The sequence below is a fragment of the Cornus florida genome, unplaced genomic scaffold, assembly GCF_030987335.1.
Source record: "Cornus florida cultivar Cherokee Brave unplaced genomic scaffold, ASM3098733v1 CherokeeBrave_3.0.0_Hap2_Chr09, whole genome shotgun sequence".
Taxonomy (NCBI): domain Eukaryota; kingdom Viridiplantae; phylum Streptophyta; class Magnoliopsida; order Cornales; family Cornaceae; genus Cornus; species Cornus florida.
Window position 1 is genome coordinate 52,569,204 of NW_026775579.1, and position 22,663 is coordinate 52,591,866.

Sequence of the window (22,663 nt, forward strand, 5' to 3'; positions counted from 1 at the left end):
GTTGACATTTTCCCTGAATTATCTATTGTTGTTCCCCCAATTGCTTAAGCAGACACCTCCATATAGATTCCCTCACCTTCAGGGTCCTTTACACTTCACCACACAGTGAAATGGATGGAATCACCGAACCATCATAAGCCATGGCACTATCTGGTTTGGAAGTCCCTTTCGGTACCTCGATGCAAATTCTCCATTTGGCTCGCAGTGCAAAGCAGGCTTTCCACACTTGACCGGAGAAGTATGAGAGATGTACCTGGACCGAAGACATGTCACCTATGCAATTTAGGTGATGAAACACATGACCACCTGTTCTTCGCTTGCCAATTTACGAGACCAATATGGATCTCTCTACAGGATAAGTGCAAATTTCATGCTCCGCCTTCATCATAGAATTCGTTGGTAGGGTGGGCTTCGCATAACAGGGTAGGAAAGAACTTGGGGTGTGTAGTCAAAAAACTCATGCTGTCCACAGCCATCAACAAAATCTGGCAATGTAATGACCCTGTCATTTTCTTTCCTTCCCTTTTCTTAGATTTTCACAGATATTTTTTTTCCGTTGATCTTTTCCTTTCTGAGCTCGGTTTCTTGTCACTTAGTGTCATCTTGAGTGCATGGGGATGGTTTCTGAGACTCTTTTTCATGGATTGACGACTTCCTTTGAGAACCGAGTCATTTTCATATTTTCACTTTTGTGACACTATTAACCTTTCGTCTTTTTCTCGGTTGTCACTTGTTGGCATAACCACATTTTTTGTGTTCGGATTCAATTCTGGTTTTGCATGCATCCACGATATTTAAATTCCATACTATGTGCATTTTCACTTTTGTAGAAAAGCATGCTAAGTGCTTACTTTTCTTATAAAGGGTATAGACGCATAACATTTTTGTAATTTTCCTAACTTTAGGGGTTTTGTGTAATTACTATAAAATAATTATTTTTCGTCTTAAGGACCATTTTGCAATTTAATTTGAGAGATATTTTCAAAAAGGACCTTTTTGCAATTTCCAAAAAGTGTGACAAATGTCACACTCTCATTGGTCCACTTGTTGACATTTGTGTGGAGACACTTTGAGGCCGTGGATGATGACACATGGAGGGTGAAGATTCACCCACTTGTTGGCCTAGGATTGGTGCACTTGTTGGCTTGGATGGTTGGCTAGTGTAGGCTTAGGATTAAGCCTACAATGGATGCTTGGATGAGTGATAAGTGTAAGCTCATAATTTGATCTTGCATTAGTATGTGTGTGAGAGGTAGTGTAAGAGCACATAGTGAGTGGAGGATCTCTATCCCCTCCACTCACATTTCATCATCATCATTTTCCATTTCCTCCCTCTCTTGTAAAGAAAACCCTAGCCTCCATGGATGGAGCTTAAAGCCTTAAGCTTTGACCTTGATTTTTGAGAGCCTTTCATTGATTTCCAAGCTTGAACTTGGGAATACTTTTTGTTCCCCTCATCCTCCTCTTCATAACCCTTGAAGGGTTTACCATTTTGTGTTGATTGGCCTTAGATTCTAGAGAGACACTTCTCTAGTGAGGTAGGGGATGTTATAGGGTTATATGTTTTTTCTTGCATGCTATTGATGCTTTTATAAGTTGTATGCATGTCTTTTGTTAAATTGAGAAATTATTGATTTATCATATCTTACATATAACTCATTTTAGACTTGGTAAATGGCATTGCCATGAGTTGATCTTTGATATATATTAATTTGGGATGATTTAGATGAGTTTTCAAATCTAAAGATTAAATGGATTTAATTTGATTTAAATTCTAGTAAATTGTATTTTACTTGTATTCCATTTTAGACTTGAGATATGGTATGACCATGATTTGGTGCTTGATATATATTAATTTGGGATCATTTGAATAACTTTTGAAATCTAGAGATTTGATTAATTTAAATTAATTAAATTCTATATGATGCTATCTTACTCATTTGACACTTTTGATTTGATATATGTAATGAACATGCTATATTGTTTAACATATATTAATTTGAGGTTATTCGAATTTAATTTGAAATCTAGAAAATTTGATTATCTTATTTAATTAAATTCTATCTAATGGCTCCATGGATCTATTGGTATTTTAGAAGTTGTTTCTATATTTAAATCATGGACTTGAACTTATTATGTATTCACTTTGTTGTGTTTTGAGCATTGAACAACTTTGTTGTTATATTTATATTCATGAGAACATGTTTTCTTTATGGAATATATTGATGCCATGTGTAGTGAATTGCACACTTTGTAATTGACATTATATATGTCATTTTAGAATTGAAACTCTAAGGCATGGATTGTGTGGTTTCAACCTACTTGCTCATGGAAGGTGTTTTTATGCATTATATAAGTTATGTATAAGTTGTGAACTTATTTGGTTTATTTTTAGAATATTGAGACATTGTTGCTACAAGTGACATGGCTAGAGTTTGGCTCTAGTGCGGAAAGTATGAGTTCTCCCCAATTGAGATAGTGCGCACTTAGGGTGGTCTTCCCTGCGGGTTAGTGCCCGAAATAACCATTGAGGTTTCAGCAGAATTCTGAGCTTAGATGTCTAAGTCTTCCAGTATTTGATTTCGCATCCAATTCCAAGTTAACAATCATGTTTATATTGTAACTTGTGGTTTTGGTTATTGGCGATTTTGATGTTGTTAAGTACATCCATGTTTATAATTTTAATGAATCATTTTAATATTGTTAAGTACATCTATGTTTATGATTTTAATTAATCATTTTGATGTTGTTAAGTACATCTATGTTTTATGATTTTTGTGAATCATTTTGTTGTTGTTAAGCGCATCTATGTTTTATGATTTTAGTGAATCACTATGAACTTTGATTTTGTTAAGTACATTATGCCTTATATGTTCAAATGTGGTTTAGGAATGATCCTATAGATTCATTTGGAACATAGACGTTAGGTGGCATGACCCACTTTGGTTATTCTAGCATTTAGATTTCAAGTTGATAACTTTCAGAATCTACATCTTGTTGCTTCGTATAGCATGCTCCCATGTTACTTGAATTGCATGAATAATGTGATTTATGCTAGAAATGATCTAGGGTAGCTTAGGATGCTCCCTGAATCCAACCTTGATATAGACGTTAGGTGGCATAAACCCCTTCAACATGTTTCACCTTAAGGTGATCAAATTGTAAAAAGTTAGGTCGATGCATGCTCATCTCCTACGAGTAGCTTTATGTTACTCACCCACGTTGTGGGGACATTTTTCAGGTACGAAGACTTGGTTCGTGATGCTCATCATTCCTTGGATGGCTTGTAGTTCTTAAGTTTCCATTTCATGCAAATGTTAGCATGAGATTATGTTTGCGTGCATATTCGTTTCAAAATCACTTATTACGTTTGCGTGCATATTCGTTTCAGCCTAGAAGTACATTTGGGGTCAAATGTATGTTTGGTGCAAATTCACATTTTTGCCGTTTTGAGCCTAAACTGAGCATAAGGGCATTTTGGGTTTTATCAAGAAAAATAAGATTTTCTTTTGGCATGGTTAGCTAGAAAACATGATTTTGAGGGGGGTTTTTTCTTTGTATTTTTTCAAAAAGGCCCAGAAAGTCCTTAAAATTGCATTTCAAGTGCAGCCTACAACAGTTGGAGCGCTCCAAGTGGGGTTCGAGCGCTCGAAGATGGGGCAGAGAGTTTTGGCTTTTGGGTGTGTGCCGTTCGAGCTCTCGAAGCCCTTGCACGAGCGCTCGAGGTACTGTTCATGTGGGTGTGTATTTGTGTCTTGGTTTAGCATTACACCTCCGATTTCAAATCATCATATCTTCTTCGTTTTAACTCCAAATTGGTCCATTCTTGAGTCTAAATTGACCGCGTTGAAATAAGCTTTCTAATGGTACCAATTAGAGCTTTAGATTCTTCTTGTAACTCAAGTTATTCAAGTTTTAGTAAGGTAGTGTCTGTTTTTGGTTCGAACTGGGATAGGGTTTCCCTTTTGTAATCTCAAGTTATGGACCTCTTAAGATCCTTGGTTATTTTGGAAGGTTCCTCTGAGATTGCAATTTTCGTGGGCGGGTACGTTTGTGGGCGGGTGCATGGCACTGTCATGCTACCGTCCTGGCTAGCTACGAGAGCAGTTCAGATGGAATTAGTGTCAGTTTTTGTTCCGATAAGCGTAGTCCTTTTGGTTAGCGATAATGTGAGTTTTGTTTTGAGCGTCTGGTGTTGAGACGGTGATTGATGGTCGTTTTGAGGATGATTTTGGATATTGATTCGGTTATCTGATTGTATGGCTAAAGTAACCATTTTGTTTAAGTTCTCCTTGTGTGATGATGCTTTTGGAATCGAGTCGATTAATCGATGTTTTGGGTTGGTGAGAGCATTGCATTGTTAGTGTCACTTGTAGTGTCACCTCTAGATTCGAAGTTGGATTGTTGGAATCTTACCATTGTGGTAAAGGCTCACGTTTGTTTTGAGACAGGTTGTTGTCGCATTGGTTTTTGGAGACAGTTCTGGCTAGGACTGGTCTTTACTTTTTCTCAGACACTCTAGGACACGATGTCCATAGGGTTCATTGTTGCATAATTTTGTTTTCTGTAGTTTCGTTTACTACCATGTTAGCAGTATAAATTATGATATTGTGATGCATGAGTAGGTGGAAATATGTCCACATTGCTTTCTTGTTGTGTGGCATTAGCATGCCTTCTTTAGATGTTTAGAGATGCCATGTTGTTATTGTACTTTAGTGATATGATATTGTGCTTACGTGGAGACGTACTGCATGTACCCTTGATTTTTATCTATGTGAGTAGATTTATTTATTTGGTAGTTGCATTCCTTGTCATATGCATGACTTCCATATTCGGTTCTCCTTTTTGTTCCCTTTCCGTGTTTGTCGTGTTGACATTTGTGGGAGAATAGGGTTTCTTCTCTTTCTTGGTTCAAGTAAGGGACTTCACAAGGAGTGAGTCTCTTCTCTTCGTCGCCTTGTGCACAGTTTTGGGTTTGGTTGGTCCATGAGGATCACCATTGTTGTCTTGAGTCCTTGGTGAGGATTTGGTTGATTTTGGTCAACTTACTTCCATGTTGGGGGTGAAGTCATTGACCTTGTTGTCTTTCTTTTCAGAGACTGAGTCATGGTGTTGTCCTTCTTAGGACTGGTGGTTCCCTTTCTTTCGTGTCTTCCCTTGGGGAGTTTTGCCGTGGTTGTTGACGGGTTGTGGTGCTCGGTGTGAGTAGATTGGTGTGAGATCATTTTACGGGGACTTGTGTCCATTTGATTAAGGATTTGGTTGACTTATTGTGTGAGTTTGACGCTGTTTAAGGATGTCTTTTGGAGACTTGTTTCAGTTTTGGAGACCTTGATGTGGATGACTCTTAGGAGGAGTTTTGAAGGATCGCTGTTGGATATGGCTTTTTTGTGGAGTCGTCTCATCCTCGTTGTGACTAGGTATAGTTTTGAGGAATCGTAGTTCCAATAGTTGTTTATGGATCGATGGAAAATTGAGGAATTTTGACTTAACATGGTGTTGCCAAGTAAGGTTTTGAGAGACTCATTTTATGTTTTTGATTGTTGTCAGGATTCGATGTGTGTGCCACTTAGTGGACTTGTATTTCGAGGATCTAGTTATCTGTGATAGGAATTTTGATTCGATGTTTGATTACTGTGAGTCGTCTTATAGTTGATCTGTTTCAGGATGATATATGGGATATCGGAGACGTTATTTTGCTTATCAGGCTTTGGATTCATGATTGATGTTGTTGATAGTAGTGTTTTGAGACATTGGAGTTGTTGGTTTTATTGTATTGAGGATTTAAGGCCTTAAACGTAGCGGTACCTATGGCATTGTTGTCTGAGTTTCGGGATTGGCCAGGATGGTCCGGCCAGACATCTTTGGATCATATCTCAACTCTCACAAAATGTTGGTCTCCGTAGTGCTTTTGGTAATGATCATTTTTGACATTGATGTCATTGGTATCGAGAGGTTTCATGGGTAGACCTAGTGGGGGCAGGTTATGAACTAGTGCCTTATACTGTCATGCTACCGTACAAAGTTGTGTATTGTGGGCGAATGCTAGTTGTCGTCGATACTACCTTACTGAAGAGTAAGTGTGGGCGGGCACTAGGTACTGTCATTGCTACCACACATTTGAGTACGTCGTGGGCGGGTTCTGGTCGCTAGTTGTACTGCCATGTCGTCTTTGTTCAGTACCTTGACTTGATACGTAAATGTCTTGGAGTTCTTTTGGTGGTTATTTTCAGATCTGTATGATAGTTCGTCAGGAGGGATGCTTGTGGTTTTCCATTCTTTTGTTTGACTTTGACTTCTGTGTGTGACTTCAGACTTGTTGTGTGGCCGAGTGGTCACTTTTCTTTTGAGAGGTTGTCCTGTCGTGCGCACGTGGGTGCGAATTACATTGGTTTGTACTTTGTTTTTCAGATCTGGGATTGTTTTTGTAGCATGTTGTGTGTGATACTCGGAAATGTACTCCGTAGTTATCCTGTTTCTGCCTTTTGTTTTGTTGGGGCTAGATTTCGGGGACGAAATCCCTTTTTAGGCGGGAAGGTTATAATGACCCGGTCATTTTCTTTCCTTCCCTTTTCTCAGATTTTCACGGATATTTTTTTTCCGTTGATCTTTTCCTTCTTAGTTCGGTTTCTCGTCACTTAGTGTCATCTTGAGTGCTCGGGGATGGTTTTCGAGACTCTTTTCCATGGATTGACGACTTCCTTTGAGAATCGAGTCATTTTCACATTTTCACTTTTGTGACACTATTAACCTTTCGTCTTTTTCTCGGTTGTCACTTGTTGGCATAACCTCACTTTTTGTGTTCGGATTCGATCTCGGTTTTGCATGCATCCACGATATTTAAATTCCATACTATATACATTTTCACTTTTATAGAAAAGCATGCTAAGTGCTTACTTTTCTTGTAAATGGTATAGACGCATAACCTTTTTGTAATTTTTCTAACTTTAGGGGTTTTTGTGTAATTACTGTAAAGTAATTATTTTTCGTCTTAGGGACCATTGTGCAATTTAATTTGGGAGATATTTTCAAAAAGGACCTTTTTGTAATTTTCAAAAAGTGTGACAAGTGTCACACTCTCATTGGTCCACTTGTTGACATTTGTGTGGAGACACTTTGAGGCCGTGGATGATGACACATGGAGGGTGAAGATTCACCCACTTGTTGGCCTAGGATTGGTGCACTTGTTGGCTTGGATGGTTGACTAGTGTAGGCTTAAGATTAAGCCTATAATGGATGCTTGGATGAGTGACAAGTGTAGGCTCACAATTTGATCTTGCATTAGTGTGTGTGTGAGAGGTAGTGTAAGAGCACATAGTGAGTGGAGGATCTCTATCCCCTCCACTCACATTTCATCATCATCATTTTCCATTTCCTCCATCTCTTGTAAAAAAAACCCTAGCCTCCATGGATGGAGCCTAAAGCCTTAAGCTTTGACCTTGATTTTTGAGAGTCTTCCATTGATTTCCAAGCTTGAACTTGGGAATACTTTTTGTTCCCCCCATCCTCCTCTTCATAACCCTTGAAGGGTTTACTATTTTGTGTTGATTAGCCTTGGATTTCAGAGAGACACTTCTCTAGTGAGGTAGGGGATGTTATAGGGTTATATGTTTTGTGATACCCCTCGATTCTAGAGCCACGGGTGATCAAGTCCGAGCACAGATCCGAGGGATATCAAACAATTAATATGTAACCAAGCAAGAATAAAACTGAATTAAGAATAAAATAATAATGCGCTGGAAGAAACTAAAATGAAAATCCTCGAACCTTAAATAATAAATTAATATAATTTAAATCCGTACGACTCGGGAATCCACCTAGTGGACCCCTAATTCTAAAACTTTAAATAAATTACAGAATTAAAATCCAAAACCAAAATAGAAAGGAAATCCTATGTAACCGGAAGAGTGAGTGTCTGTATCTGCATCAACACGATCAAACTCTAAGTCTGGTACTGGCGAATACCTGAAAAATAGAAGTGGGTCAGGCCCACATGCAAGTTCCAATCTACTACAATCCGTACATAAACCCGATACGCAGATACATCCTTGATAGCTCGGCAATATCTACAATAGTCCATATATATATATACACACTATAGGATGCTCACTAGCCTATAACATAGTTCAGCCTGAGTAGAAGGTGACATATAAAACACGCTTTTCAGCGGCCAAGTACCTAGACCTACCAAGGAACATTAGCTATATCTAGCTACCCAACCTTTGCAATATACGCACCCTAACCATGATCAGGAGACTCAAGCTCGTATCACGGTACCATAAATATATATATAAATTCCTTCCTAGTGCAGAAAGATAAAACAAATATCCATTATGTCGTTCAATTGTTTTAGTTGACAGGACATGCATCCATGTAGGATTTAACTGTTTTAGTTAATCCATTCCTTATGTATGAAGGGGTAGGACTTAGCTTTTTGATCTAATCCATCCCTGATATGTCACCGTCCCATACCGGTACATATAATGCAAATGATCCTTGAATGATGCTACATTTTCAACAGTTCATCAAATCATACCCACGTAATCCAAATAGTTGATATACAGAGTTTAAACAGTTCATCAACTTGCAATCTAGAATCCATCCATGTAATTAACGAGACAAAGTTTAATAATTCATCAAGTTAAGATCCAGTATCCATCGATGTCATTGACAATTTAATTCATTTAATTAAATTTCAACTAACCCATAGTACAGTCCAGCAGTTGACTATCTTAACAATAGTAAGAGTCAATTATAAAGCTGAGAATGCCAAACTATAACTTAGAAAAATCCACAGTACTAACCAATAGTTGCTGAAACATAAAGAACAGTTTAACCATTAAAATAACAATCTCCATTTAATTAATGGAACCTAATTTATTAGTTCCTTAATTAAAATCCAACCTATGCACAAATAAGGTCTAACAAATACATGACCCTATTCTGTATCTAACATAGATTTTAGAACCATCCTCCAGTCATCTAAGTTGCTAAATTAAGTTTACACAACTAGATACTTTATAATCACCAACAATGTACGTCATTACTTAAAACTCCCACACTGTGAAAACCTTTAGCATATTCGAATAAATTATGCATTATGAGTCCTAATATAGCATAATATCATGTTTAGACACCATGCAACAGTCCGTTAAATTTTTAAAACAAGACTTAGCGAATTAGTCCTTCCTATCCGTTAGCAGCGTACAAAGTCGTATATTTTTACCTTGTACCATTGTATACTTCCCTACAGTTAATTCCATGAGTACTAAGACATTAATTTATTAGAAGTGGCTCTAATATAGCATGGTGTAATGTTTGGAATCCATGTTCCAACTCTTTTAATTGCTAGACACAGTTTAAGCAATTAAACCTTTACAATCCGTTATATCCGTAAACAGTCTGCGACTTGTCTTAGATTTTTCCACCGTTTAATACATTAGCATATAAATAAATTAATGCATCCTAGGGCTCTAATATTTCACGAATCAATATATAACTTCATCTGCCTAGCCCAAACACAGCTCAGAAAAATCACCAACGAGCCAAACAACGCACAAACCACTCCAGTAAGTACATAGAATCACAGAGCCTGCTCTTAGAAACGTAGAGCAGGCTCTAACCTGCATTGAGCCGGCTCCCATAACCCTTGGAACCGGCTCTAATAGAGGGGGAGCTGGCTCTTTGCTTCCTAGAGCCGGCTCTCTCTCTTTGAGAGCCTCCTCTGCTTCAACTGCTTCGTTCTGCTTCGTCCGGTTGTCGTCTGTGATTCCGGCGAAGTCCAGTGTCCTATTCCAGACCTTTTTAAGATTATTAGGGTTTCATTAAAGCTCTTAAACCCCTAGAGACTCCTCCTATTCCAGTGTGAACCAATTGACAAAAAACTTAAACTACACACAACAGCTTATGCAAGAATAAGTTTGAACGTTAAAAAAAACACAGAATAGATTACCGAAATCATCTAGCATGCATAAAGTTCATTTTTAAATGTTTAATTAAGTTCCTGGAGTCTATAAAAGATGCACAGAACACAAGTTTACAGGAGAGGAATAGACTGAAACTTGCTTTTAGATTTCGATGTGAAACCTTAAGCGTCGTCTCTAAATTTAAGTTTCAGAATTCTCTAAGTCTGTTTCCCCTTTGCTCTGCTCATAGTTCCCTTCCTTTATTGTTTCTTGGTTCCATCCAGAAGCAGCCCCTCTGTTCTTCCTCCAGTCTTCCTCCTTTAGCCTCACAGATTATATTCCGAGACTCTCTCTGTTTTCCTCTAAAAAAAAACTATTTCGTGAATAGGGTTTTTTTTCCTAACAGACGTAAAAGAACATAAATATATATAGCCGTCTATAAAATCCTAACCCTAATTCCAATCCTAACATGTGACGGCTAAAACTCACAAAAGAAAACCCTAAATTTACATTATATATAAAACCAAATAAAACAAATAATCCATTTAAACCATAAATTAATCAAATAATTAAATTAACTCACAAATAAAACAATTACAGTAAAACCACAAACTAATCAGATAATTTAAATTAAAACAATTTCAATTCAACAATTAAATTAAACACATAAATTATAATTAAGCAATTAAGCAAATACACATAAAATAATTTCACCAATTAAAATAATTAATTTAAACAACTAAGTCATATAATTAAATACAAATGAAATCAAAATTAAAATCAAAAATTTAAATTTCCATTTTATCCTTTTGAAAACTAGGGGTACTACATGTTTTTTCTTGCATGCTATTGATACTTTTATAAGTTGTATGCATGTCTTTTGTTAAATTGAGAAATTATTGATTTATCATATCTTATATATAACTCATTTTAGACTTGGTAAATGGCATTGCCATGAGTTGATCTTTGATATATATTAATTTGGGATGATTTAGATGATTTTTCAAATCTAGAGATTAAATGGATTTAATTTGATTAAATTATAGTGAATTGTATTTTACTTGTATTCCATTTTAGACTTGAGATATGGTATGACCATGATTTGGTACTTGATATATATTAATTTGGGATCATTTGAATAACTTTTGAAATCTAGAGATTTGATTAATTTAAATTAATTAAATTCTATATGATGCTATCTTACTTATTTGACACTTTTGATTTAATATATGTAATGAGCATGCTATGTTTTTTAACATATATTAATTTGAGGTTATTCGAATTTGATTTGAAATCTAGAGAATTTGATTATCTTGTTTAATTAAATTCTATCTAATGGCTCCGTGGATGTATTGGTATTTTAGAAGTTGTTTCTATATTCAAATCATGGATTTGAACTTGTTATGGATTCACTTTGTTGTGTTTTGAGTATTGGACAACTTTATTGTTATATTTATATTCATGAGAACATGTTTTATTTATGGAAAATATTGATGCCATGTGTAGTGAATTGCACACTTTGTAATTGACATTATGTATATCATTTTAGAATTGAAACTCTAAGGCTTAGATTGTGTGGTTTCAACCTACTTGCGCATGGAAGGTGTTTTCATGCATTATATAAGTTATGTATAAGTTGTGAACTTATTTGGTTTATTTTTGGAATCTTGGAACATTGTTGCTACAAGTGACATGGCTAGAGTTTGGCTCTAGTGCGGCAGGTATGAGTTCTCCCCAATTGAGATAGTGCGCACTTAGGGTGGTCTTCCCTGCGGGTTAGTACCCGGAATAACCATTGAGGTCTCGGCTTCGAGCTTAGATGTCTAAGTCTTCCACTATTTGATTTCACATTCAATTCCAAGTTAACAATCATGTTTATATTGTAACTTGTGGTTTTGGTTATTGGCGATTTTTATGTTGTTAAGTACATCCATGTTTATGATTTTAATGAATCATTTGGATGTTGTTAAGTACATCTATGTTTATGATTTTAATGAATCATTTTGATGTTGTTAAGTACATCTATGTTTTATGATTTTTGTGAATCATTTTGATGTTGTTAAACGCATCTATGTTTTATGATTTTAGTGAATCACTGTGAACTTTGATTTTGTTAAGTACATTATGCCTTATATGTTTAAATGTGGTTTAGGAATGATCCTATAGATTCATTTGGAACATAGACGTTAGATGGCATGACCCACTTTAGTTATTCTAGCATTTAGATTTCAAGTTGATTACTTTGAGAATCTACATCTTGTTGCTTTGTATAACATACTCCCATGTTACTTTAATTGCATGAATATTGTGATTTATGTTAGAAATGATCTAGGGTAACTTAGGATGCTCCTTGAGTCCAACCTTGATATAGACGTTAAGTGGCATGAGCCCCTTTAACATGTTTTACCTTAAGGTGATAAAATTGTAAAAAGTTAGGTCGATGCATGCTCATCTCCTACGAGTAGCTTTATGTTACTCACCCACGTTGTGGGGATATTTTTCAGGTACGAAGACTTGGTTCGTGATGCTCATCATTCCTTGGATGGCTTGTAGTTCTTAAGTTTCCATTTCATGCAAATGTTAGCATGAGATGCCCTTTTGTAGCTTTATTTGACAAAATGTGTATATTTGATTCCGTATATGTAATGTGTACATGAGTGCACTCCTTACAATGTATTTGACATGTATGAGATGAGGCCGGAGGCCAATGACATGTATTTGTATCTTATGTAGTTTTGACTTCATGAAATTTTATGAAAATAGTGAAAAATGTTAAGTGATTGTCTCATTATGTTTGTATCGGGTGTGGGAATTCCATTTTGATTCTTCCGTAGGATCTCATTTAACATGCATGAAGTGTGTCCAAGGGCCAAATGGTAATTTCCAATCATTTGTTAATTGTGGTTTTCAAAATTTTCATTTCAAATTCATGTTTGCCTTTTTGGCCGTTGGGGGGTCGAATTTTGACTCGACCATTTCAGGGAGCCACGGACCATTCCCGCGTGCTCAAAATCATTTATTACGTTTGCGTGCATATTCGTTTCAGCCTAGAAGTACATTTGGGGTCAAATGTATGTTTGGTGCAAATTCACATTTTTGCCGTTTTGAGCCTAAACTGAGCGTAAGGGCATTTTGGGGTTTTATCATGAAAAATAAGATTTTTTTTTGGCATGGTTAGCTAGAAAACATGATTTTGAGGGGGTTTCTTCTTTGTGTTTTTTTCAAAAAGGCCCAAAAAATCCTCAAAATTGCATTTCAATGTTGCATTTTAGGTGCAGCCTACAGCAGTTTGAGCGCTCCAAGGGGTGTTCGAGCACTCGAAGATGGGGCAGAGAGTTTTGGCTTTTGGGTGTGTGCCATTCGAGTGCTCGAAGCCCTTGCACGAGCGCTCGAGGTACTGTTCATGTGGGTGTGTCTTTGTGTCTTGGTTCAGCACTACACCTCCGACTTCAAATCATCATATCTTCTTCGTTTTAACTCCAAATTGGTCCGTTCTTGAGTCTAAATTAACCGCGTCGAAATAAGATTTCTAATGGTACCAATTAGAGCTTTAGATTCTTCTTTTAGCTCAAGTTATTCAAGTTTTAGTAAGGTAATGTTTGTTTTTAGTTCGAACAGGGATAGGGTTTCCCTTCCTTCGACTTCAGAACTTGATATCTTTGTCGTCCGGACTCTGAATCATGCGATTCTTGAGTCTATTCTTGTTCATTTTTTGTTGTCTTTCCAATGGTGTGCACGGTGGCACCCATTTCAGTGTGGAATGACCATTTTACCCTTTGGTTCATTTCTTTTCGGGTTTGACATTCTTGTTTCATTGCTTGGCTCATTTGAGTTCCATAGCTTCATGTGGAGTCATTTTGGTGCCTTAAGGATGACGCACATCTTTAGAGGTCACTTTTCTTCTTTTGCTTCTACATTTTGGATCCGTTTCGGGTCATCACAGGATACATTGGGTTGAAAAATCCAGGGTTGTCACAGGTGGTATCAGAGCTCCTAGGTTTGAATACCTTGGACAACGGGTTTTGGGTGCATATCATGCTTATGTTGCCATGTTCTATGTGCTTATATGCTTCATGATAACATGTTTCAGTTTGATAACATGTTTATGTGCTTATGTGCTATATGTGGTATGCTAACTGTATAGCTTGCTTGAATTCCATTATAAAGAGCATGACATATGATGTATGCTAGATTAGATTTGTATATGCATAACTGTGTTGCATATTCGGCATGATACGGGATTGGTTATTGAGGCACGAGTTGAGGTTGATGGTGATTGAAGTCACAGTCTCGTGGTAGTATAGGTTATTGTCGACCTGGCATTGGCTTTGAGGTAGGTGGTGAGACACCTTTTGTTTAGGCTCTCGTGAGGTGAGTCATTTGGCGTTGCCGTAGTACTGGATTTGTTGGTTTTGGGCCATGATGAGGTTATGGACCTCTTAAGATCCTTGGTTGTTTTGGAAGGTTCCTCTGAGATTGCAATTTTTGTGGGCGGGTACGTTTGTGGGCAGGTGCATGGCACTGTCATGCTACCGTCCTGGCTAGCTACGAGAGCAGTTCGGATGGAATCAGTGTCAGTTTTTGTTCCGATAAGCGTAGTCCTTTTGGTTAGCGATGATGTGAGTTTTGTTTTGAGCGTCTGGTGTTGAGACGGTGATTGATGGTCGTTTTGAGGACGATTTTGGAGATTAATTCGGTTATCTGATTGTATGGGTAAAGTAGCCATTTTGTTTGAGTTCTCCTTGTGTGATGATGCTTTTGGGATCGAGTCGATTGATCGATGTTTTGGGTTGGTGAGAGCATTGCATTGTTAGTGTCACTTGTAGTGTCACCTCTAGATTCGGAGTTGGATTGTTGGAGTCTTACCATTGTGGTAAAGGTTCACGTTTGTTTTGAGACAGGTTGTTATCGCATTAGTTTTTGGAGACAGTTATGGCTAGGCCTGGTCTTTACTTTTTCTTAGACACTCTAGGACACGATGTCCAATATCCCTAATTTTAAAAAGGATATTCCTGGTATTTAATGGTATTTAATTTATTATTTAAATGCATTTTATTTGATTATGTGTCATTATTTTTTTATTAGGTGCTTAATTGTTTTCTTTTGTGGTGATTTAATTTATTTCTTTTGTGGTGATTTAATTTATTTAAATGATATTTATTTTTAGTTATTTGATTGGACTTACTTGTTAGTGTTTTAATTATTTAATTGGCATTAATGGTTTAAGTGTAATTGGTTTAGTTATTTGATTGGAATTACTTGTTAGTGTTTTAATTATTTAATTGGCATTAATGGTTTAAGTGTAATTGGTTTAGTTATTTGATTGGAATTACTTGTTAGTGTTTTAATTATTTAATTGGCATTAATGGTTTAAGTGTAATTGGTTTAATTATTCTATGTGTTATTGGAAGGATGGGTCTAGATGATAGCTATCTTAACTTCTGTAATAGCAACTGTTGGAACTTAAATACTAGGAGGATTTGAGTTTAACACTAGATCGGTTTTGTGGAACAATATAATTTGAGCATGTCTACATACATACTGTGAATATTGTTTTGATGCTTACATTATCACAGTTAGTATCAACTGTGGAGGTTAGGATTTTGTGATACATACCCTACATATCTGTATGTCATTTGTAAGGTGTTAAATGGAAGTTTTAATTAATTCTGTCTTTATATCAGACTAAAGGGAACAACTTAAACTGGGCAAGTATATGTTGTTGTTGTGACCCTGTTTATCAATGCTTATTTTATCACTGCTAACATTGAATGTTGGATGTTGGAATTTAGTTGATATATACTTGATTTATTGGTATTTTTGACTACTGGAGAATTGGAAAGTAGGCACCGGTATGGGACGGTGGCATACTAAGGATGGGTTTGGTTTTTAAAACAATACCATTACCCACCTACTTGGAATAAGGATGGGATTAACTAAAAGTTAAGTCCCGTGGATTTGTATTGTCATGGCAACTACTTGTTGAGCGGCAATACCAGGGATTTTGGATGGATTTTATATATGTACTGTTATGGTGCTTCGGTATGAGCTTGAGCCTCAGGACCGATGGCTAGGGAGCGTATATGCATCGGGATGTGTAGCTGGCTACGATGGTTGGAGGTGTACCCTGTTTAAGTATAGGTACATATGCCCACTTCGTGTGCGTTTTAGCATGTTACCTCTATTCAGGTTGAGACCGGCCTGTAGTCTAGTGGGAGTCCTTTAGTGTGACTATATATATATTTACGGACTATTAGCTATTGTTGAATTGTTTAGGATGTACATGCGTATCGGGCCTCTGTTTGGATTGTAGTAGTATAGAACTTGCGCGTGGGCCTGACCCACTTCTATTTTTCAGGTACACGACAGTTCCAGGCTTAGAAGTGTTCGTGCTGAGCAGAGTTCTCTATTCACTCTTCCGACGATGTAGGGCTCTCTCTATAGTTTTATTTCTGGACGTTTATTACAGTTGTTCTATCTTCCGTTTGGATGTTTAATAGGGGTCCACTAGAGATGGATTCCCAAGTTATAAACTGACGGAGTTTTGGAGTTTGGGTTTGATGGATTTTAATAATTATAATATTTTGCGGATTCTATTTTTAGTTCCTTCCAGCTTTAATTTCATTTCTTAATTTATTTTGTATTCCGTGTTCATTATAAAATATTAATTGTTTGATATTCTCTCGGGTTTGGGCCTGGGCCTGATCAACCCGTGTCTCGGATCCGAGGGGTATCACAGGTTCATTGTTGCATAATTTTGTTTTCTGTAGTTTCGTTTACTACCATATTAGTAGTATAAATTATGATATTGTGATGCATGAGTAGGTGGAAGTATGTCCACATTGCTTTCTTGTCGTGTGGCATTAACATGCCTTCTTTAGATGCTTAGAGATGCCATATTGTTACATGTACTTTAGTGATATACTTTAGTGATATGATATTGTGCTTACATGGAGACGTGCTACATGTACCCTTGATTTTTATCTATGTGAGTAGATTTATTTATTTGGTAGTTGCATTCCTTGTCATATGCATGACTTCCATATTCGGTTCTCCCTTTTGTTCCCTTTCCGTGTTTGTCGTGTTGACATTTGTGGGAGAATAGGGTTTCTTCTCTTTCTTGGTTCAAGTAAGGAACTTCACAAGGGGTGAGTCTCTTATCTTCGTCGCCTTGTGCACGGTTTTGGGTTTGGTTGGTCCGTGAGGATCACCATTGTTGTCTTGAGTCCTTGGTGAAGATTTGGTTGATTTTGGTCGACTTACTTCCATGTAGGGGGTGAAGTCATTGACCTTGTTGTCTTTCTTTTCAGAGACTGAGTCATGGTGTTGTCCTTCTTAGGACTGGTGGTTCCCTTTCTTTCGTGTCTTCCCTTGGGGAGTTTTGCTGTGGTTGTTGACGGGTTGTGGTGCTCGGTGTGAGTAGATTGGTGTGAGATCATTTTACGGGAACTTGTGTCCATTTGATTAAGGATTTGGTTGACTCATTGTGTGAGTTTGACGCTGTTTAGGGATGTCTTTTGGAGACTTGTTTCAGTTTTGGAGACCTTGATGTGGATGACTCTTAGGAGGAGTTTTGAAGGATCGCTGTTGGATAAGGCTTGTTTGTGGAGTCGTCTCATCATAGTTGTGACTAGGTATAGTTTTGAGGAATCGTAGTTCCAATAATTGTTTATGGATCGATGGAAAATTGAGGAATTTTGACTTAACTTGGTGTTGCCAAGTAAGGTTTTGAGAGATTCATTTTGTGATTTTGATTGTTGTCAGGATTCGATGCGTGTGCTACTTGGTGGACTTGTATTTCGAGGATCTAGTTATCCGTGATAGGAATTTTGATCCGATGTTTGATTACTGTGAGTCGTCTTATAGTTGATCTGTTTCAGGATGATATCTGGGATATCGGAGACGTTGTTTTGCTTTTCAGGCTTTGGATTCATGATTGATGTTGTTAATAGTAGTGTTTTGAGACGTTGGAGTTGTTGGTTTTGTTGTATTGAGGATTTAAGGCCTTAAGCGTAGCGGTACCTATGGCATTGTTGTCAGTGTTTCGGGATTGGCCAGGATGGTCCGGCCAGACATCTTTGGACCATATCTCAACTCTCACAAAATGATGGTCTCCGTAGTGCTTTTGGTAATGATCATTTTTGACATTGATGTCATTGGTATCGAGAGGTTTCATGGGTAAACCTAGTGGGGGCAGGTTATGAACTAGTGCCTTATACTGTCATGCTACCGTACAAAGTTGTGTGTTATGGGCGAGTGCTAGTTGCCGTCGATGCTACCTTACTGAAGAGTTAGTGTGGGCGGGCTCTAGGTACTGTCATTGCTACCACACATTTGAGTACGTCGTGGGCGGGTTTTGGTCGCTATTTGTACTGCCATGTACTCTTTGTTCAGTACCTTGATTTGATACGTAAATGTCTTGGAGTTCTTTTGGTGGTTATTTTCATATCCGTATGATAATTCGTCAGGAGGGATGCTTACGGTTGTGGTCTTCCATTCCTTTGTTTGACCTTGAGTTCTGTGTGTGAGTTCAGACTTGTTGTGTGGTCGAGTGGTCACTTTTTTTTTGAGAGGTTGTCCTGTCGTGCGCACGTGGGTGTGAATGACATTGGTTTGTACTTTGTTTTTCAGTTCTGGGATTGCTTTGGTAGCATATTGTGTGGGATACTCGGAAATGTACTCCGTAGTTATCTTGGTTCCGTTTTTTGTTTTGTTGGGGCTTGTTTTCGGGGACGAAATCCCTTTTTAGTGTGGAATGACCATTTTACCCCTTGGTTCATTTCTTTTCGGGTTTGCTATTCTTGTTTCATTACTTGGCTTATTTGAGTTCCATAGTTTCATGTAGAGTCATTTTGGTGCCTTAGGGATGACGTACATCTCTAGAGGTCACTTTCCTTCTTTTGCTTTCGCATTTTGGATCCGTTTCGGGTCATCACAGGACACACTGGGTTGAAAAATCCAGGGTCGTCACAGGCAAGAATGAAACAATAGGATTTTCAAAAACAAAAAATGCACGCAAATAGTGATTTTTAGACAAATTACTGATCTTGTGAGACAAAAATTGCTAGTTAGGAGTGTGAAGGACTCACCCATGGCATGCCAGCTGATGATCGAATGGGAGTTGCCGGCGTCGTTCATCCTTCCTCCAACGGAGCCACCTGACTTTCCACAGTAGGGCTCTGCTCTTTCACTGGCTTTATGTAATATCCCGATAATTTTAAAAGATTTATTAATTAGGATTAATTATTTTATTTTATTTTTCAATGATTTATTTTATTTTATTGAGTGCTAGATTAATTATCTTATTTTAATTAAGTTATATTTCGTGATTATGTATGATGATTGATTGTTTGTGTGGTTGATTATTGATTGAATTATTGGTGTGTTGATTTTATTGGTATTATATGACTTAGTTGTAAATTCTTGTTTGTTTATGTGCTTCATGTAATTAGTATTTTAATTTCTGTATTTAATTAATTATCTTATTTATTTAAATTAATTGGATTGGGCTTAAGGAAAGTTGGACCAAAAGATGTGGTCTTGGGCTTGTATGAATCCTTATTGGGTTAATTAATGAAGGTCCGTGGTTATTTAATTATTTAAATGATCACTTTTGTATCAATTATATATATATATATATATATATATATATAATTATATATAAATATAATTAATTAATAATTGTTATGGAAAGATATATATATAGATATATATTTATTGATATTTATAAGTATATATGATTTAATTAACTAATGAGTTAATTATGGAAGGAATATATATTTATATATATATATATGTTTATAGATATAAATTATTTAAAGATTATTATTTTAATTCATAATACTAGTTGGAATAGGATTTGGAATTTAAGGTATATAAAAATACACATAAGGCTTTAGGGTTAAAGGTTTTACACGTTAGAAAAATAAAACAGACAGAGAGAGAGGAAGAAGAAGGGCTGACAAGGAGGAGGTCGGATCTGAAAAGGAGGACGTCGGAATTGGAAGAGAATCAAGGTGAAATCCTTATGAGTTCTAAGAGGAAAGTTAAAGAAAACTCGCCTGAAGGTTTCGAAACGAAATCGACGCTTTAAGCTTTAATTATCTCTTCCAATTCCGACGTCCTCATTTTCAGATCCGACCTTCTCCTTGTCAGCCCTTCTTCTTCCTCTCTCTCTGTCTGTTTTATTTTTCTAACGTGTAAAACCTTTAACCCTAAAGCCTTATGTGTATTTTTATACACCTTAAATTCCAAATCCTATTCCAACTAGTATTATGAATTAAAATAATAATCTTTAAATAATTTATATCTATAAACATATATATATATATAAATATATATTCCTTCCATAATTAACTCATTAGTTAATTAAATCATATATACTTATAAATATCAATAAATATATATCTATATATATATCTTTCCATAACAATTATTAATTAATTATATTTATATATAATTATATATATATATATATATATATATATAATTGATACAAAAGTGATCATTTAAATAATTAAATAACCACGGACCTTCATTAATTAACCCAATAAGGTTTCATACAAGCCCAAGACCACATCTTTTGGTCCAACTTTCCTTAAGCCCAATCCAATTAATTTAAATAAATAAGATAATTAATTAAATACAGAAATTAAAATACTAATTACATGAAGCACATAAACAAACAAGAATTTACAACTAAGTCATATAATACCAATAAAATCAACCCACCAATAATTCAATCAATAATCAACCACACAAACAATCAATCATCATACATAATCACGAAATATAACTTAATTAAAATAAGATAATTAATCTAGCACTCAATAAAATAAAATAAATCATTGAAAAATAAAATAAAATAATTAATCCTAATTAATAAATCTTTTAAAATTATCGGGGTATCAAGGCTTTAATTAAATTTATTTGTTTAAAAATTATGGTTAGATCGGAATAATTAAAAAGTATAAACTATTATATTTGATTTTTAGATTATTGGATTTTAATTGATATATATAGGTGTTATGTATATTTTAAAATCAATCTATAGGTGGATTTGTGACCCAAGAGAGTTAATTATGGTTTCTTTATTTTCTAGAATTGTTCTGTAATTTTCTGGAATTTTTCTGATATTTTTAGGAATTTATTAGGATTTATTTTCCTATTATTTGTTAGGAAAATAATTATATATATATATATATATATATATATATATATATATATATACTAGGTAATTGGGAGCGGCGGCACAATAAAGAATTGATCCAGTGCGGCGCGGTGTAGGATAATAGGGTGTATACGCCAATTAGGGCCATTTGATTAATTAAACTTATGTGAATTGATATGGTGCATCGCGGCGCATAAAACTTTGGTGCGCATGATCTGGACCATAGAAGTGGTCTGGTCAACTATGGGATTATTTGGTGTATTGCAGACCATGAGAAGATGGTGCACTCGCTGATCTGGACCTTAGATCTATTATAGTTAATAGAAAATAATCTAGTGTGAGCGTGTTCATTTGCGCACTCATTTATGACCATTGGATGCGGCATAAAGGAAGTGATGGATTCAGTGTGGTGAGCTCACGGTAGCTGAAAGAGCTTAGCCAATACCAGCACACAAGGAGGCTTGAATCCAGCGCGTGCAAGTGCATAGTAAGCACGTGGGCGCGCGTGGGTAACTATGTTGGCCTAATTCGACACTAGAAATTAAAACGGTCATAACTTAGTCATTTTAAATCGAAATTGGGTCATTCTTGAGCTCAAATTCAAGGATTTTTCGTCTTCTTTCCAATGGTACCAATTTCATTATTAGATTCCCATCCTACTAGGAGATATTTATGTTTTAGTGAGAAAGTGTCGGAAAACTATTTAAACCAATATGGAGTATTTAAAGGAAACTATTTCTGACATATTTAGTTGCACTAATTTGTGTAAATATAATAAATTAATAATTTGTTATGGAAGGAAGTGTATATATATATATATATATATATATATATATAATTATTTATATATGTGTATATATATATATATATATGTATGTATGTATGTATGTATGTATATTGATTTTAAATAATCAAGGATTATTAAAAAAGGTGTTAAACTCACATATACATTAAATAACATATGTGTAGGTATATATATATATAAATCATTTAAGATGATTAATATTATCATTCTTATTTGGCATATCTTAATAGGCTGGTTGTTAAATTAATGATATGCGTATAATATGCATGTGATGGCTATGTATGATTTAACGTATTGTTAATTTTAAAGTTAATTCATGGTTAAAGTGTGGGCATGGATGAATTGTCAAATGATTAAATATATTACCTAAATATTTGTATGAATAGAATACATATATGGAAAGTATGGATGAATTGCTAATTAAATGTATGAATAAATATACATGTGGAGGCATGGTTGAATTGTCAATGTATAAATATACATACACGGAGGCATGGTTGAATTGCCAATGTATAAATAAATATACTTATGGAGGCATGGTTGAATTGCCAATATATAAATAAAAATATTTACAATGGCATGGTTGATTTGCCAAAGCATAATTACGTTGTTATGTGTTAGATGATTAAAATATCATCTATGGTTGTTGTATGTATGGATTGGATTAGGGTTAGATATTCTTAAATGAGAATAGTTTAGTACTTACTGGTTAGTGTATTATTTTACATTAATAAAATAATATTGGGGAAGACGTGGATGATTTGTCAAAACTTGGATTTTGGA